The following is a 13,755-nucleotide window of genomic DNA, read 5'->3' as shown; positions in this document are numbered from 1 at the left end:
TATGCTTAAGGAATGTTAATGTATAGTCAGAATCAGCAGTTAGAAAATGGTAAGATTGAGTCAGTGTGTACAACCTGTACTCGGATTGGTTTTAAAATGCTGATCTAGTCCGTTACTGAGTCGCATGGCTACATCTGTGTAAGGAGCCAAGTGGATAGCGTTACTTCAGAGAACAGTATGCCTCTGTGAAATTACTGACCATGAGAAATTGTAGCCACAAAGACCATTTTTATCAGTAGGTTAGAAATGTATGACTGTCCACCTTTGTAGTTGTTGAAGGGTCATGAGTGCCATTTTCTCCTCGTGCGGGTATACGCATTGCTGCTCTAACTCTTGAGTTGTGGTTGGATGCCGAGTAACTGCACTTGCTAACTTTTGTGTGAAGTTCTTAAGACAGTCTGATTATAAAGTTTTTGCTGGACTGTTGTGGCCATGGAAGAAATATGCTAACTTGTATTTTGGGGTTTTGGTTTCTACATTTGGCAGAGCAACACAATCTGTCCAATACTTGGCAGCAACTATGAGCTGGCGTGGAAGCTTTCATTCCGTCTTTCAGTTGCCCTGTTCAGCTGGAACATTGCAACATTGCAAACTTTGTTTTTGTTTTGGGAATTTTCACACCTGATGTTTGGAAAAGTCATAATATAGCTGTGTCTTGCTACACGTTGGAGAAAACTTAAGAAATCACCGATGTTGCATGTTCAGCTGTGCATGCTTATAAAAGTATTTCTTAGTATTTTCTGCAAAACTAGCATGTAACGTAAACTAGTTAAGTTGGTCTTACCTAATTTCTTTTCCTAGTAACTCTGAGGTAAATTGGAAAGTTTTCTAGGAAACAAAGTTTAGGACCCAATACTGAAAATAAAAAAATCTAAAAAATTGTGTAATAGGCCAAGTGACCAAACATTTTTTTTTTAAATTTAACTACAACTGGTTGCCTGTGTGGTGTTCTGTTATTCGAAGGACACGAAAAGAATACATTTGTGTAGAACAGTCAATGTACCACATGTGTGGATCTGATCAATGTTTGCCAGAGGCCCAGAATGAATGAGAAGGCATGCTTGGTTCCCATTCCCATGTGGCTGTGAACCAGAGGCAGTCTGAGCCCTTCCCACAAGGCAAGCCTTGAGAACATTCTGAGTCATGGCAGAGGTTACTCTGACATGAAAGCAGTGTGGGAACACCGTGGCTCTCTAAGCATAATAAACACATTAGAAACCTTGGTAGGTCCATGGAAAGCTTCTGCATTGTGCAAGTTCCTCCTCTGCTGATCTAAAAGGTACTATCACTGGCATTGCTTGCAAACTAATATTAAAATGGCTAGTTGTTTAACTGGTGAATATCTTGTGAGAAGAGCTGTGGTTCTCAGGAATGATGGTGTGAATTGATTGCAGAAGTAGGTGGAGGATAGTGTTGTAACAATTGTGACATAATTGCCAAAATTGTTCTTCCTCAGCAAACTTAAATATTTTGTTCCTGTGTAATAGAACATAATACTTTACAAAAGCAGACTAACTTGAGCCACTAATGTTCAACCAGAAAAGAATTAGAACACCCTCTGCTGGTATGAATGTCTCTGTTTTCCATTTCTCCTCAAGGACTTTAGGCATTTATCAGGCATTTACCCTAGAAATAGCAAAAGATGGCTCTAAACTGTGATGCTGCCTTCTTTTTAATAACCTGAGATTATTTTTGACTCATTTGTATTTGTTGTTTTCCTCAGAAATTTGATAATTTGTATAATATCCCTGCTAAAGCAGATGTGAGGATAAGGCAGTGCTGTTTTTTTATCTGCTTTTGAAAATGAGAATCTGTATTGTTTGTAACTAGGAGATGTTTCTTATTGGAATTGGAGGGTTCTGTGTGCAAGTATGTTTTTGAGAAAACACAGTTAACACATGGATGCTGATAGTCATATCTGAATGACACCTCCAAATCCACTGGACAAACTTGTGATTTCATGGAGTAACTCTGTGTTCCTAGGCCCTTTCTTAGTGGTTATCTCTGTGTTTCTGCTCAAGTTTTTAGAAAGCCTCTGTGTCGCTTGTCAAGTGATGAGCAGTCAAGAGGCTGGCTGACTTTTTTTTTGTTCCCCTTACACTCCTGTTCTCAAACTTTTCCTAGGCCTGACGCATGCTAATATCCTTCCTTGCCAGCTCAGGGTGGCTGAGAAGGGAAATCACAGGGTAAGATGAGGAGTGGACACTTCCTAAATTCTTTTCTTAACTACAGAAGACTGGGCACACAAGTGTTTTATGTGGGTGCTGCTGCAGACACCCCAAAGCAGCCTTTTGGCAACCCAGCATTTCCTGAGGGCCTGAGGCTGTGCGGGGCTTCTTGGAACCATTCAGGCAGCTGGCAGTAGCATTGAGCTATGGGGAGAGGAGGGCAGCCGCTACGGAGAGCCTGCTCAGTATTAATAACAGCACCATTCTTAGTAAATGGTTGCTTACATAATTTTGTTATGAAAGAATGCTGCTGGTTGAACCGCTGAATCTCTGCCACATGCGAAAGGAGCGTCCCTTCAGCACTGCCTGCTGCGAGAGAAGGGTTAAGAGCAGACAACATCCAGTCAAAGACCTTGTTTTTAATTTTGCCTCTCACACGGGCACAGATCCGGCTAAGAGCAGCCCAGATTAGTTCGGAAAAACCTTTGAAGAGATTTAAGATGTCCTTCAGCCAGTTTGAAGGTTTTTGTCTTGCAAATCCAGTACAAGGGCGCCTGCAGGCATCTCGACCCTTGCTGTGCTGCTGATGCAGCTCAAGGTCACGCTAACCCGCCCTGTGACATTCAACAACAACAAAAAAAATTATGCGGTGAAACTGCTTCAGCGTTCAGCCAACCAACAACTTCCTCAGTTCCTCACTAAAGGAAGAAGGGTGTATTTTTTTTCTTTTTCTTTTTTTTTTTTCCCTGGCTTCGTAGATTTTTGCTGCAGGAAATAATCCAGGATTTCTGGTGTGTGTGATGACAAGGTCATTTCTTAATTAGAACACATGTAAAGAACAAAGCTAAATGGCTTCAAAACAGCTTTGTAGTTGATGGAGAGGATTTAAATTATTTAAAGAGATAGTCACCCAAGTATGATGGAAACGGAATTCTAAACACATTAACTCTTTCAGTACTCCACAGCTTCCATATGCTACTGAAAAGAAAATGTCAAACTTGATGAGTAGTGCTGCAACTCCTGATAAATGAACGTTTTTTTGCATCTATTTATAGCTGAGATTGCGTTACGCTTTCCCTTATCTGAGTTGGGAAAGCCAGATATTTATTTATGACTCAGTTATGGTGAAATATTCTGCACTGGCCAAGGATTGAGAGGTAGCCATAGGAAACAGCTTCCTAGGTATAGGAGGTTTAATTTCTAGCATGCTTTATGTTTTAGTGACTGTAGTGGTGTATACATGCCTGACTTGTGGAGTGAGTATACGTTCAGTTTTGCTTCTGAAATGCTACTGGAAGAAATTTGGACTACGTTAAAGGAGGATCTGGGATTGAAAGGAGAGAATCAATAGTGTAAATGGCAACTTCACGTGGTTTTGAAGTATCAATAGCCATTTGAAAAGCCTGGCTGTAGGAGAGCGATCTTGATTTGAGTTTTATTCCTCACATTTGTTTGACCCAGAGCACCTAAATGCAAAGGCATTGGTTGAGCTATAGCTTGGGGTGTTTGCCTTTTAACTGTGGATCCCGTAGCCCGGTCCTTCTGCGTTTATCCCTGATGTGACGTCGGGGTCTGCGCTACGAACTCCCCGTGCCCGTGGTCGGCCGCTCCGCATGGCGCCCCCGTCGGAAGGGCGGCCAGCAGCACTTGCCGCTCTGGGGGAGTGGAGCTTCCCTGGCTCAGCAGGGCTGCACGGCAGCAACGACGGCACGCAGTAGGTAGGGGCTTTGCTAATAGATTGAATGCGGTCTGTGTTTGTGCACAGAGATGCTCCTGCGTGATGCGTCAGACACCTGAAATGTGGAAGAATATGTCGTCTTTCTCTAGCCAAAAGTTACGCGCACCAATCTGCAAGTTAAGTGTTTCAAGTGGAAAAGGCATCAAGTATACTGAGGTTTTGCCTCTTTATTCTTTTGTTGTTTTTTTTTTTTTTTCCCCTGGATAAATCTTGTGCAGCTGGAGCATGAGGTGCAGCAAATGTCAAATGTCAGGCTGAAATGGAGTATGCTGGCTGCGGACACATTGCCCTGGCTCCTGGAGCCTCCTTGGGAGAAGGGGGAAGCTGCACTTGGCAGCACGGGCAGGGAGAGCAGGCACTGCAACTTCTGTCCTCTCTGGGCTACTGCTTCTTTCTGCCTGCACTGCCCATCTTGAATCAGGCTTGTGGGAGGGGAACGGTGGAGGATAGCAGGCTGCACACGAGAAAAATGGATGGGACAAGACGGATGTGCTGTGTGAAATCTGTATGCCCTTGCCCTTGCCTAGGGTGTGCTGTGCCCTTAATATTATGGGAGACCTAAGCTCACCTGCTAGTAATTTCTAATTTACTGTCCTAATTCATCGATTTGTTATCACTAATTGTACTTCATTTACTTCTGTGTAGTTTCCAGTACCTAAAGGGTTGAAAGGTTGCTGTAATTGGCACCCGCAGCTGCTCTTTCTTTTGACAGGGGATAATTTTGCAGCCTATGCTTTGTGTGACAGCTGCCTAATTGGGCATTCTCCCCTTGTAGCAAGCCTGCCTCCTCCAGCCTCCCTGCTGACAAATGGTGGTGGATTATAGATGAGGACACGCTGACCCGTTCGACCTTGCTGAGACAGCGGGGAGGGGCCTCCTGCTACTTGAGGGAAGCTTTGGGTCATTTAAAGGACAAGGTCATGAGCCAGGTGGGGAAATGACATGATATCACATGACAATAGCCCGATGACACGGTCAGTATGTCAAGGACAAACTCATCAGTATTGATTATGCTGCTTTTTCATAGCATGTCTGTGAAGCCATTGATATTTCAAAACTATTTTGCTAATTTATTCTAGGTAAAGTGCCAAATGCTGTTTTCAGGGTTATTTTTAGGAGTATTTGTACAGTATTTTCTTCTAAGTACTGATCACATACGAAAGCAGTTACTAAAACCCTGTCAATAATAATTTAGAGGATTCATTTTGATGGTTTTCATAAAATGTGTATCTGCAGGGACTATAAGGAAAATACTGAGAAGGAAGAAAATCTCTGCTTTTAAATTTCAGCATTCCACTTTTAATTCCTACTTAGTAGGCACATGAAACAATCTTTGTGATAACATGCGTGTTCACTTGTATGTGGCTGACTGGAATGTGGGGAGCCTTTAAATAAAAAGAGCCAAAGAGAGAAGTGAAATATAAATTGAGTGTTTAAAGAAAAAGTCTTCCATTGGCTCAGGAGTGATACAGTGAAGATAATGCTTAGCCTATTTTAAGCTATGCCAGCCAATAAAAACCTGCTAAGTGGGTTTTAGAAAATATGTTGTGAATACAAGTGACAATATTTTGAGAGCATCTTCACATTGCATTTCGATGCTAATAAACTTCAAGGTAAATGAACAGCTTGTTTGACATTTGCATGTTAGACAATAATAAAATGCTTTCTTGAGGAGTAATCAGGCTGCTGGGTTGGTTATGTTAAGATGTAAGGATAAATACAGTCAAAAAGAAAACTCCCTTGAAGGAAGTTGCTACCCGTTTTTGAACTTTAATGGTATCATTCTATTTTAGCCTCCACCCAGCAGTCGGTGTTGCACACAAGCCTGTGCAGCACACACACTTGCACCAGCACATAGGCACGTACGGATACACGCAGCAGGAGCAGAGTTTCTGAAACAGTCTGCTAAGTATAGAGGGAAGTGTTCACTTTAGCACACGGTTCGCCTTTCTGTGAAATCTGATTTGGTGTTGGATGCTGTTGTGTCTGAATCTCGTCAGTTCACCAGGATGTAATTTTACTCCCCTGAGGTAAAAAGCCGTCAGTGGTAAAGTGTGATAAATTAGTTCACACAAATAGATGCGCGTGCGTGTGTGCGTGTTTAATTCTGACCTTGCTGTGCATGTGTTTAGCTGCTCTCGGTGCCCTAGTCAAGCTTGGTGGAGGTTTAATCCCGTGCCCTTGTACACGTATACTTGATTAGTAGTTGTGGTTATCTCGGCAGAAGACATTCCGCCCTCCTCCTTGTATTGGTCGGGACCCGGGCATTGGGGAGTCAAGTCGAAGGAGAAAGAAAAGAGATTTTGCATTAGTATTCTATGAAAGCCTTACTGTCTGCAGAACAAATTGATTGCTACAGCGTACCTATGCTTGGCACCACTGCTGTGAAAGAAAGGTATGGTTGTAATCTGTTTTATTGTATTACATATTGTGACACTCCAGGAATGCTTAACGTTCAGCTCTTGTGTGGCACGTGCTAGAAGTCTAAGCAAAGAAAAATACGTGGATGAATGAGAAGTATGTGAGCCTGTCGGATCTGCAGCTTTGTTTACTACAAAGAACTCAGTAGCCCCTGCTAACGAGGCAAATTTATTCTATATGCCAATGGCAACGTAAGAAGGCTGGCAATGGAGTTCTCTCTTTTATTTTCAGTTACAGCTGTGTCAGTAGTGGCTGCATGACTATACAGATAAAATTCCAGTTAGTGCTTTAAGTGGGGGGGGCTTGGTTTAACTTTTATTAAGATGAAAAATGAGAAATGAATTTGAACACTGCGTTTGCCTCTTTAAAAGAAAACGGCTTTTTTTCCCCTAGGTCTTTTATCAGCTGCACTGGTCTTGCATCTGGGGGGTGGGAGGGAGGAAGGTGGTATGTGTGGGAATGTACAAAGGCAGGAAAATCTTAGATGTGCTGGTATGGTAAGCAGAACTGGAACACAGCTGAGAAAAGTCTTACAGTATTTGAGCTTTCAGTTCTGCCACCACACACCCAAACCATGTAAATATGCACCCATTTTTTTAGTAAGAAAGCCAGTGCTGTTCATTTTTCTCAACTCAGTTGCAGACTTTACTCAGTTGATTCTCTGGCTTTATAGATGCTTAGTTGATCTCAGTTGTGTTTGCAAAGTATGAAGTGCTCCGTTAATAAGATGCAGGCTGTTTAACAGAGGGCTGTGATTAGAGCTTCATTCTTGGCATCACTAAGTTGTTTGTGATTATTTGTATGTTTGCTTGTGGTCATTCCAAAACATCTGAAGTATCTGCTCTGGTCATGTAGATGTTTCCAACTAATCAAGTTCAGGACAGGTGGCAGACTTGTCCCGGACGTTTAGATCTGGATGCAGACCTAACGTAATAACTTGATGAGAAAATGAAAATCCATCTTTCCCAATGTGTTGTCACTATATGTAAACAGAGGTATCTGTGACATTTTCCCTCTGCTCATTGTCTCAGCAGTTGACGAGTAAATGGGGTCCTTTAAGGAAATGAAAGTCTTGGAAAATGCTGTATGCTGAAGAGCACTCATGCACTATAATAGTTACTTCCGTCTTATGGCCTTGCAGGCTTAAGATTTAACACTTTATAGATGTGTGGTATATTTATGAGTATTTGCTTGAGCAAATTTACACCTCCCAAGGTGTATGAATACAGCCTTATGTATGTAAGTCATTTATCATCTAGATCCTTAGACAGCTAAGAAAATTTCTGAGAATCCCAGATGCTGTGCTGTGATTGTACTCAAATGACTAATTTAATTAAAACTAATTAGTCAAAACTTATTTATTCACAGCAAATATTTTGTGAGTGAGCTGTTCTTCCCCCTGGAGTTCTTTTGGAAAGCTATGTAAGTGCCTGTTGTTACAAATGGTGATAGAAATAGCTGCAAAACTTTCACAGCTGATCATAAGATAAAGGGAATTGGTCATTTTAAACAAAAATTTTGAAAGTCAATAATGATACTGTTGCAGAAATAGTTAAATTGCATCTGAAATTCCATTTTGACTTCTTGTAGACTTTAACCAGTTGGTGGAAAGTACTGAGTTCTGAAGAAAGTGTTAAATACAGAGCAGTACTGCATTTCGATGCAATTAACTTCTGTTCATAAATAATTCAACCTATGACTTTAAGGATTGGAGGAAAAGAAAATGATGTGATGAAATCCAAGTCCTTGAAAATGCTTTACCAGTCTGTGACTGCTTTGAGACTTCATGTAACTCCTTTTTTTTTTTTCGAGTAGAGCCAGTTGTGTAAATTGTGATTGTATCCCCTTTCCTTCCCCCTAATTTTCCCCCCAATCATTAGTTTATCAGCAGCGATACAAGATAGATTCTTTAGTTTGCAGAGAGAAGATAGTGGATAGTGTGTTTTTGGTACCTCACTTGTCCTAGTATTGTGGAGTATGTCAGCATGGGTAGCATGTGATTTGTCTGAGTTTGTTTTCTTAAAGGGAAAGTAGAAGGCTGTTTGCAGAATGAAAACTTACACTGCCAGCTTTACTGAATCAGCATGCTTGAAAATAGTAAAATCTGCATGATGATTTTGGAATACAGTGTGACCTGGAGTGGTCTGCTATATTAGAAAACCACTCTTAGGATGGAGGCAGGCAGTTGATTCCACCATTGATTGACCATGTAGCACAGTCTTTACTCTGGAGATGTTTAACCAAGTTTTAAGCAGGAGTTGATGCTTGTGCGTATCATCAGGTGGGGCAGATTTTAGTAGGAAATTCGGGTTTAGGTGCTTTTTGAACAGTAGCTGTGCCCTCCCTGAGCTTGTGAAGTGCCTGTTGCCCATATCCACCCCCTGTCCTTCTGTTAGCATGCTTTAGCATTGGTAAAGAAGAGGAACTTGAGGTGTTGCATAACTTTTCTAAGTAAATAGATCATGTGTGTGCAGATATCAAAGACAGTCTTAACTGAGTGCTGTAGCTACCAGATTCCTCTTAATGCTGAAGGCAGTTGTGTAATTAACAGCCTTGTGTACTGAACTGAGACCAGAGCTAAACCTCTTGAGGGAATTATTTTGTCTATTATGTTGGTTAACTTTCCCTAAAAATTAAGTGTTGCTGACTTCCCATTAAAGTGATGGGGGAGGATTTTTATAAGACTTAATACAATGAACCCGAGCATTATTTTTCTTGACTACTGGATAAAGCATCTGCAGTAGCAGATGTGGTTTGAGTGATTGATTGAAATGGAACCATTAATAAAAGGGCTGCTTCCAGGGGCAACTGTGGTAAGATAAGAAAGAGAAAAGCTGTTCTTAAAAACACTTCTATACGTTTTTAAGATGTTCTTGTAATGTGACTTTTTTTTTTTACTGGCATGAATGCCCTATTGGGATAACGGTAAATGATTTAGATTAGATGGGGTGATTAATATTCTTTGTTCCATCTTTTCTCTTGGAAGACTTAGAGCTTGTTAAAAGTTCCAATTCTTAACTTAGTTTTTATTTTACATTTTTACCCCACATTATGAATCTTTGCTTCTACAGCATCAACCTTAGATGGTCTAATTAAGTGCCTATGAGTAGTTACAGGATTTGGAATACTGCTATTCTTCCCAACATTTGCGTGTTTTGTAAAGCCAATGGCAGTTGTTCAAGGTTCTTCCTCTCTCTCCTGCACTGGGGAACTATGATGGATATCTGAAAATTCTACAAATGAATTTCCACGGTAACCATATTTGGGTTTTTTAGTGATATTTGCAAGTCAGAAACTACTTATGTGAATAAAACTTTAAGATCAATTTAAAATGTATGTTCTTTGAAGCCAGTCTTGTTAGCTCCAAAAATGGAATTTGAGGTAATAAGAACTAGTGGGAGATATATTAATATTGGTTATTAAGGGGTGAATATTCTTCCTATCCTTTTGGCTCTGTTTAAATGGAAGACAAACTCATTTTGCCAGGCTGAAGTTTTAGTCACTCATGCAGTATCCACAGGAACCTCAGTCAAGCTTGTCATGATTCAGTGTTCCAGAACCTGGGCAGCACTAAGAAGTTCTGTAGCTTTTAAAAAAGACACCTGCGTGAGTATACTTGCTCTGTCAGCTTCATTCACCTCTCCTTTGTAGCTCTGCTGAGAGCATGGACTGCCAGAGTTGTATTTTATTTACTTGTACATGCGAATGAATGCACAGCCTGTTTCTAATCTATCTGAGAAATCCAGTGCTGAATGTATTGCAGCTGAATTAGGCCAACAAAAAGCAGACTGGCAGCTTTCTAAAGCAGGGAAATAAAAAATGGATCTGTTGGGGAAGGAAGTGCTTAAAGAGATGTATAAGCATTTGTATGTACTTCATTTTGAAAGGTCCTTGTTTCTGGATAAAAAGGACTTCATTGCTCTTGGTTTATCAGCTTCTGCTATGGTCCTCCTAACTCCAGCAAACTCAGTGGACTTTGGCCATCGTAGACAGATCTCTGAAAAGAGGGGAAAAGTGGTGGAATGTACATTGATATTTGTTAGATGTTCTGTTTTGGTCAGAAATAGGGGTGTGTTCTTGCACACTGATACTACCCAGAAACTTCGAACATGGTTTAGACCCATACAGTGCGTATGATGAGAGGTCCTGGTGAACAGTGGAGGAGTGAAATTACTATAGTCAGTGTGCAGTGAGCAGCAGCAGCCTAGTTTCAGATGTTTAGATGTCAGATTGAAATAAGTCTTTGGCAACTGAGATGCCTCTTACTTGTCATTAGTTCTCTTTTTGTTTGTGAGTGGGCTTTTTTCATGATCTCATCTTACACATAGATAATATAGAATTGAATTTTTTAGATCACTGAAGTCATGAATAGTTTGGGATTATTTTGTTTTCTAGGCTCATGTTGTAAATAGGTACATCATGAGGATTTGTTTTATAGTTGGGAATGGTGCCTACTGTCTGCAGCTTGATGTTGAAGTATACTGAGATTCTTTGTTTTTTAAATGGAGCTCCTAAATTGTGGTTATATTAAAGATAAAGCTACTGCTCAGGATGCTCAACTTCAGGCACTTCTCAGCTTTTTTTTTTTTTTTTTTACCAGTACTATCATTTTGAGAAAGAGAAAATCATTTCATGGAAGGGTAGTTCAGATGCACATTTTCCATAATTTGCAAGTACGGACTCCTGCAGAATTACAGCTGACAGTACAATCAATGGAGGAAAACGTCTCTTATTAACAGTTCTGTGCTTCTAAGAACACTTCTAGTGCTCTCCAAGGCTTATGAAGTCACTATGTCAAGGGGTTCTTATAGCATTCAGCTAGCCATGATGGAGTGCAAAACAATTTGTAATTAAAAATGACTGGATGAGCTCTACTGTGCAAAAATTAAACTCATAATCAAATTTGCCAGTCAAACAAAGGAAGATGTTTAATGAGAGGTTTTAGTGGCACTACCTGGAAAAGCAAAGATCTTACTTTAATATCCTTATCAAATGGTTGAAAGTTGGTGCAAAACTGTTGTAAATACTACTACCTTTCTCATGATTGATCTGTAAGGAATATAAATAGACTCTTTCCAAGAGCAAGTTCTATTTGCTTTACGGTAATCAAAGGCAAACAAACTGTTTAATTGGGGGAAAAAAAATATTTTGTTGCATGTTACATTGAGATATATTAGCAAAAAGGCATATGTTGTTGTTCCGTGTTCCTTTGAACTGATCATGTTTCAGCAGGCAATTGACAAAACCAATTTGCATTGAATGTTCATTTTGCTTCTTGTACGTAAAAATGAATTACAAGAACAGTGTTCTGTCTATTTAGAATTTTCATTTTGGATTATTTTTTTAACACATGCGAGTGGTTTGTTTTGGTCTGAATGGAGATGGTAGTCATTTACCAATGTCCACCCTCATCTGCTTCTCCTTTCTGAACAACAGATTAGAGAGTTGGGATGTATTGGATCTTCTAGTCCTCCCTCTTGTTCAGTTGGTCAAGATCAGTATAAAGGCAATACTGATATCCTCAGAGTTTGACTTCTTATTCATATGCATTTTTACCATGGTGTTTATTTTAGTTTGGTGGGAGTACTTTCTGTGTTAGGATTTTAGAAACCACACTATCTAGAATTTCATCCCTACCCTTATATTTGAAAGAAAGAGGCTGTCTGTTTCTTCTTACAGTGTGCAGTATTCTATAGTCTTGCTCCTGCTCTTCTTCAGAATGCCTTCAGAATGCTTTTGAGACAGCTTCCCAGGCAGCTTGGATAACTTGTCTGCCTTCGCTTACCATCTTCACTTCCTTAAATCTATCTTTTCTCTACAAAATTCCTTTTCTGCTTAGCTGTCCCTGTCTTGTCCTAGTTTGTAAGCACTTCGGGGTAACAGTCTGAGTTTATAGGTATATAAAATGTTTTACAATAGTAATTATGCCATACAGTGTATCCCAGCAAATGTCAAGCACAGACAGACTTGTTCCCGTAAACCTGGCAGAATATAAGGAAGGCAAGTGGAATTAGCATCGCAGTAGGTTATTCTTGGTAAGCCAAACTGTTCACCTTTAGAAAGTGCTACAGCTGAAATCCTGGTTTGTGTGATTTAAAGAAAGACCGAAGGGACTTCGGAAGAAAATCAGGTTAAGTTTTGTTTGCAGTGAAGCAGAAATCAGACCCAGTAAACCCAATCTCACTAATTTGATGAATGGGAGGAGAAAGTATGTTTAAAAAAATAAATAAATGTGGAGCATGTGCAGAAATAAGTCTGCTGTTTTGGCTCACAAGGCTACCTTATTAAGGCAGCTGAGACAGAAAGCTTTCTTTGTTTCACTGAACTAGGTCTTGGGTTTATGTGTAACTGTTCTTTGGGACAGGTAATTTCTCTGCTTTAAAGTTCCAATTCAAAAATTTCCGTGTTCATGTTGGCTTTGGCACCAATCTCTATCGTGATTAAATAAATAACCAAGTGTTGTTATCCTGATAATCAGTTTTTCTAGGAGCAGTGTTTCCTTCTCTTGTTCTGGTCTTTCTGGTCAATCTTCTGCGTGTGCTCACTGAATGAAAACAGCTTGCAACAGGGTAGAGATACCTTTGTTGTACCAGCCAGGAAGGGAAAGAACTCTTCCTAACTCCTTAAGAGCAGCAACACAAGAGAAGCCCTTTTGCAGTGTAGTTTAGCCCTTCTGTACCCCTTTCTCCATATCATATGTGGTTTTCAATGTTGGGGTTTTTTCTCTTCTAAGAGAATTTATGCTGGAGGCCAATTCTAAGGCTTCTAATTGTTGGGCAGCAGACCTCACATTATTGATGTGCTTAGCATCTCACAGGTACAGATGCATAGATTTCTAAACTTCGTTTAAATTATGATTTCCTGAGGGAAAGAGGACAAATAGAGAAGGCAAGCAACATACATAATCTATGCTTTGGCACATGCTTTGTTGGAGCTACTTCAGTGGATTTTGATTAATTTTTATTATGATGACTTGTCAAGTGCAAGCCTCAAGAGTGCAGCTGGGTTTTTTTGTCTGGGGAGCAGTGCAGAAACATAGCGGATTTCCTGTGTGAGAGGTGCCTGAATATTTTGTTAAAAACAGATGTTTGTGCAAACGTGAGCAATGGAAGAAGGACGCAGTAAGCGGTTAGGTTATGTGGGCAGAAGCGAAAGAGTTACTAATGTCAGTAGAACTCAAATGAGAAATTTTAAACCACATGTAGAGAAAGAGAAAAACAATTTAACTTGAAGTGGAGGTCTAAACAGGCCCTGTCTTGAAGGAAATGATTACAGTAACAGTTGTGCTCTGTGTAGTGCAGAATGGTGGTTCGGTGTTTGTAATGTAGAAGCATTGGGAGTTGAAGACTAAATGAAGGTAACTGGTATGGAGAAATGAGAGGACAAATAATATTTTAGAAAAGCAGAATGCAATGTCAACATTGTCAT

At 40.1% G+C, this 13,755-nt stretch overlaps 1 protein-coding gene across 17 annotated transcripts in view; it reads left to right on the top strand.

Moving 5' to 3' along the window:
* NRIP1 (nuclear receptor interacting protein 1) overlaps positions 1–13,755 on the top strand; it is a 144,332-nt gene that overhangs the window by 110,833 nt on the left and 19,744 nt on the right. For 3 of the 17 annotated variants that reach the window (XR_016458818.1, XR_016458817.1, XM_090121223.1), the window contains exon 3: positions 7,696–7,749. The exons of 8 other annotated variants lie outside the window; for them this stretch is intronic. The gene's annotated coding sequence lies outside the window, so the exon portion shown is untranslated. 6 more of the 17 variants (XR_016458816.1, XM_090121211.1, XM_090121204.1 and 3 more) reach the window with 4 other exon arrangements.

This window comes from Phasianus colchicus, chromosome 1 (genome assembly GCF_987193195.1).
Source record: "Phasianus colchicus chromosome 1, bPhaCol1.hap1.1, whole genome shotgun sequence".
In the NCBI taxonomy this organism is placed as follows: domain Eukaryota; kingdom Metazoa; phylum Chordata; class Aves; order Galliformes; family Phasianidae; genus Phasianus; species Phasianus colchicus.
The sequence above is the reverse complement of the archived record's forward strand: the minus strand, read 5'-3'. Positions and strand labels throughout refer to the sequence as shown.